The following is a 6,054-nucleotide window of genomic DNA, read 5'->3' as shown; positions in this document are numbered from 1 at the left end:
CTGGACTCGGCGCAGAACCCGCGGCGGCGGTGGCGGCGGCGGCGGCGGAGGAGGAGGAAATCCCACCCCACGGGGGCGCGGCGGCGCACTGATGTCAGCGCGCCCCTTAAGGTGGACCCGGCTGCCGAGGATGGAGGCGGGCGCGGGGGGGGGGCCGTCAGCGGGGGCGGTGCGTTGGCCTCCCCGCTGCCCGCCTGCAGCCCCACGCAAGTGCCCTCCGCCCTCGGACCCCCCAGACCTTCAGAGGGGCGGGGTCACTCCTTGCCTCGGGCTCAGCGCAGCTGTTGTACCCTGCAGACTTTGCAGGACGAGTGGCAACCTCCGTGAAATCCAGAGACCCTGGTCCTACCCGGTGCGGGTTTCCTCCTGGGCCTGTTTGCACAGATCTTTCCTAAATAGTTCCTTCCCCTAATCACGTGTGCATCCCGGGGCAGGCTGATGGCCACAGGTACATGCTATTCCTGGGCAGGGACAGCCCCCTCATCTGGAGCCATCTGGCAGTCACGAGGGTGGGGTGGATTTTGTGATACTGCAGGGGCATCAGTGTCGTTTATCAACCTTCCCCATCTCACTACCCTCATGCCATTCTTCAGGTCTGAACAGAGCAGGGGCCACAGGCCCCTCCGCGTCCTGGCCCAGGTTGCAGGCTTGGAAGGGTGTCTGTATGAGACCCTGGGACTCCTCCCAGAGGCTGGATGCCCCACAGGGGGGCGCCATCACCTTGCCCAGGATTGGGATAGGCCCGGTGAGCAGGCCCACCTCCCGCAGGAAATCCCACCCACCAGTGCCAGTGTAGTTATCACTTAAGGTGGACCGGCATTAGAGAATGAGGTCGTCTGAGACGTGTATAAGTGGTCTGGGCAACTGCACTGGACTCCCTGGCAGAGCACACTCAGAGCCTGAGTGGAGACCTCGTAGTTCTACTGCCTCTCTAGCAAGGGCCTGTCCTGGCCACTCCAAAATGCCCCGTGTTTCTTCTGCTCTGAAACCTATTACAGCCCTCCCCATCTGGGGATCCTAGGAGGGTCCTCATCCTCTAGCCAAGACCCAGCACCCAGCAGCTACCTCCTCCCTGTCACACCATCTCAAACCTGGGATCTTTGCCTTGTTAGTCTTATGAAGCACCTAACAAGCTCCTCAGGGAAGATCTGGCTGTTAGAGGACCAGGGGCCTTAATGCAGCTAGCTATCCAACAGAAACGATTTCTCCTAAACTTCTGTTCTGCAGGATGTTCCACTCCAGAAGGCCCAGTACAGGGGAAGGGGGAGGGTTCTCCCAGCACTAATGGGGACTACAATGAGATACAGGGATCCCTGCACACTGGTGAGCAAAGACCTGATACCACCTCGCCCAGGCTCTCAGGTGGTCTCAAAAGGAACTTCAGGGATAGGAACACATCTCAGAAGAGCAACTCAACCCATGACTTTACCTGTTTCTGCCCTTCTGCACTCAGAATACAGAAAGCTCAGACCCTGCCCTCCATTAGGAATGGCCCCAACCTCACATTAACTTCTTATGTGACACACCTATATCACACCAGGCCCTGTAGGTCCAGGTCTGACTCCACACCCACTCTGTATACAGGGTGCCAAGGACAGTCATCTCCCTCCCTGGCTGGAGAGCCCTGAAGAAAAATGTCAAACATGTCACAGGGAGAAACAGGTTTGGATCTCTTATTAACACAGGTAAGTGGGCAGAGAGGGGTCCAGAGGGGTCCCAGTGAGGTAAGCCTCAGTACTTACTCTACCTGCAGGGCCAGACAAGCAATGGGGCCAGCAGTGGGGAAGCTGGGGCACCATGAGGATGAAATAGGCCTCACTCACTAGTGTTGCTCCTCAACTTGCTTCATTTTCCCTGTCCTCCAAGGGACAGGGACAGGGAAAACGAATCAAGTAGGTGCTTCCTCAGTCAACCCAGCACACAGACCTGAGATGTAAGGCTATCTATACCCCCTAATCAGCAGTTTTGCTTTCAATGGTTTCAGTTATCTACAACCCAAAAATTATTAAATGGAAAATTGAATAAACAATGAATTTTAAATAACTTTATTTTTTTTATGGTGCTGAGGATTGAATCCAGTGCCTCACACATGTGAGGCACTCTGCCACTGAGCCACAATCCCAGCCCACAATTTGAGTTTTATATTGTGTGTTTAGACTAAAATGAAATTTTGTACCATCCTGCTCCAAACAGCTTATGTGAATTATCCCTTCACCCAACATATCCACACTGTATCTACTACCCTAATCATTTGACACTTAGTAGCCTTCTAAGTTATGAGATCAGCTGCCCTAGCATTGTAATGCAATGTTCAAGTAACCTTTATTGAATAATGGCCCCAAAGCAAAATAGTAGTAATGCTGGCAATTTGAATATGTTAAAGAGAAGCTGTGAAGTTCTTCCTGTAAATGAAAAGGTGAGTTTTCCACTTAATTAGGAAAGAAAAAAAATGTTGCTAAGATATTTAATACAATAATTTCAACATTACATTCACTATTACCATTTAATCTCCCATTGTTAATCTTTTACTATGCCTAACTTTAACATAAATTATGTGTATATGTATACTTATTTATGAAATAATAGTTGTTATTTTGCCCAGCCAGCCGGCCTTCGACAGATGGTGGCCCATTGTTCTGGTATATTTCAATATGCTCAACAAGAATCCCTTAATCCTTTTAAGGTAATGATGAATCCTGTAAGGATTGATGAATTTAGACAGTTAATTGAAAGATACTTATTAAAAGAATTATTAAAAGATTATTATTAAATTATTAAAAGATACTTATTAAAAGAATCCCCGGGACACTCGGGGATAAGTGACGAAAGAAAAAAAAAAAAAAAGCTGCCCGTCCATAGATAGGACGGGAGCAAATCTGCTCGTCACTAGGCAGATAGGGTGAGAGGAAAAATGGCCATTTCGAGAAAATGGAGATTGATACAGTATGTTTCTGTCTTGTTTTGTCTCAGTGTATTGTCTTCGTGATGAGAATATGGAAGGGGTGAGAAGTAAATTACTAAGGGAAGAAGGCACCCCAGTGGAACCAAGAATAGTTAGGGCATGTGTTGATAAGAGCCCAGGAACTCTAGTCAGAAAGAAAAAGAAAGTTCAGAAGGATTATCAGGAAAAAAGTTGCAGCAAAAGGCTATTACTAAATACTTTTCGTTACCGGAGGGTGCGTGAAGCGGAGAGGCGGCTGCCGAGTGTGCAAGCCGGTCACAGCGCAGCAAGGATTTTCCAAGAGGCTGTGGGGACTGGCCCTTCCCCGCCTCCTGGCCGGGGAGCTGGCTCTTCCACTGCCTCGAGCCCAAATCTAGACCTGACCTGGAGGCACAGTCTCGCAGGCTCTTGCTCCCTGTGCCCAGTAGCAGTTTGAGTCCGGGACACTCCCCAGGGCCATCTGGGGCTGCCTGGGATGCTGCAGGTGGAAGACGGCCCGCATCCCTGAAGTTTGATCATTTCCAAGGCCAGTAACTACAATGGTTCTCCCACACCTGGAAGCTAATGAGTAATGAGCACTATTAAGGCTTATTTCAAATGAAAAAAACCTTGAGATAATGTACTAAATTGTTCAGAAGGTTGTTTTCTTAGTAGAATGCTACAGGATTTTCTTTAGCCATCCTGAGTTCCTGTCTTCGTCCCAGTGCCGGTAAAGACCAAGGTGGAAGAATTTCCAGTGTTGCTGAAAACCGGACGAGACTTCAGATTAAGCTAGCTGCCTGCAGAACTTACCTGGACTGTGATTTAAGCTAGCTGCCTGCAGAACTTACCTGGACTATGAGTTAATCTATTGAGACACTGCTTTACCTGGACTGAGACAACAAACTGTAATCTACAACAAATTGTAACTCGGTATCTTTGCTAACGGTGTCATTGCTGGTATAATTTTTCCAAGGGCTTCTTGCATGGAGCCATCAACTGGCTTGGTATTGTGGCATTTTGTATCCTCCCCTTCTGCTAGTAGCAGATTATTTATGGTGTTTATGTAAAAACCACTATGGTCGTTATTTAAATTAAACAAAAGGGGGAAATGTTAGAGTCTGTAAACAAGTCTGGATGGCGCCTGGCAAAATGCCAGAGGGAGTGGTTTGTGAAGTAACGCCAGCGAGCCATTAAGTGTGGAGATTCCTTATTGGTTGACTGCTGTATCTAGTTTATGTTAATTAGATAAGCTGTGTGTAATGTATAAATACCTCTGTTGTCCTACAATAAACGGCTTCCACTCCTGCTGTATCAATCTACACAAGTTGTTCGTCACCCCCTGGTTATTTTGCTGCAGCCAGACTGCGGCAAATAGTATATTCACTAATGAGGTTTCAGGTATCCACTGGTGGGGGGACGCAGTCTTGGCACACATCTGGAACACAGATACGCTGATGCATTCCTCATAATCCCTAACTTCTATTAGGACCTACATTGCTTTTGCCAAAAGATGACAACCTGGAAGCATGTCAGGCTGGGCAGTATGTACCCTTACTTAGCCTACATGATGGCCAGTAGGGCTGATGCTGACTCAGTCCCCTGCATGTCTCCCTTTGAGCAGAACTTCCTACAATGTCAAAAGCTATTTCCTTCAATGCACCCCATGATACAATCTGAGCAGAGGATGGTAGTGTCCCCCATCCATTCTGAAGAGTCTTTCTGCTGCCAGAAACACCATTTGGAAACACTTCTCCCATCCCTAGATGAAGGAATTTATTGGAACCCAAAGCGAAGACAATGTTAAACATTCATTCTATCCCAGTGGAGGGCTTTCTTCAAGGAAGATCAAGTCATGGTATGCAACATATCTGACTCCTGTGCCTGTGAGGCTTCAAGGGAATGTAAACAGCACAGTGAAGTTCCACCTATGATTTACAGCATCACAATTCTACTGCTATAGGACTTAATGGTCACTGTGTGCAATCCTCAACTCCTCCTGGGGTAGAGCCCCACCAAGCCACTACCAATGTGCTGGAGGTAATTCACAAGGTTCCCAGCAGATAAGAGATAGCCTGTGCAGTCTTTGTGTGGGTTTTTATAATAAGAGCAGCTGATTCCCGCAGGAATTGGGAACTGTGTTTAAACAGGACATACACTCACCAAGCAGGACCAGGCACTCAGGAAGGTCAGACAGAACAGCCAGTAGGAGACACCACTGACAGATGGAGAGATTAAGGAGCAACAGCAGAAGTGTGGCAGATGCCCACACTTTACCCTGGTAGATGTTAAGGGCAAATTGCCACAAGTCATGATTGAGTCCGTCTTGTGGCCCATCTGGGGTCAGGTCCTTGCTCAATCCTGCCCTATGGTGGGGAGGGCTGGCACAACTCCTCAGAGCCTTGTCTCTTGGTCACCTTAGACACATGACAGTCAGAACATGCTTTAAAAAGCCTCTTGTACACGAAAATCCTTTCTCCCCTTAAGAAAATGTCTGCAGAGAACATGTTTTGCTATACCAAACCTCAAAGAGCATGCTTGAAAACACCTCTTATTTAAAGCTACTGCAGATGCTCACAATTCAAACAAGGCTAAGTTTAGATTTCAAGTCCAGGAGGTCCAGAGTTGAGATAGTTTGCTCCAAGTGGTGAGGTATCTGACAGGGTTTCCCACAGGAGAGATATAGGACTAAGCCCCACTTGGCAAGGACTATGCCCACCACTCTGCCAACAGGGGCCAACTAGAACCAAATGCATACACACACACACACATACATACACACACTGTGCCTACCTATCTCCTCACCACAGTGCAACAGCAGCTGTTCAGGCCTAAAGAAGTGGCAGAACACACCTCAGCACCATGCACCAGCCCCTGTTCCAGCACGGGCTGACACACCATGCCTCCAGTGGCCAACAACAGCGCAAGTTCTCCAAGACCCACAAGACCCACAACCTCAGCAAGGCAAGGAGTCTTCCAAGATACAACCCGTGGCAACATCAAGACCCACCATCACAGTCACAGGCAGACCTGAACATGCATACTCAAAAGGGCTCAGGCAGGCACCCCCAGGAGCTAGCCAGGACCAACAGTGCTCACAGTACTGTCCACACACATGCAGTCCTACCATCTGG

This window comes from Marmota marmota, unplaced genomic scaffold (genome assembly GCF_001458135.2).
Source record: "Marmota marmota marmota unplaced genomic scaffold, marMar, whole genome shotgun sequence".
Lineage (NCBI taxonomy): Eukaryota > Metazoa > Chordata > Mammalia > Rodentia > Sciuridae > Marmota > Marmota marmota.
The sequence above is the reverse complement of the archived record's forward strand: the minus strand, read 5'-3'. Positions refer to the sequence as shown.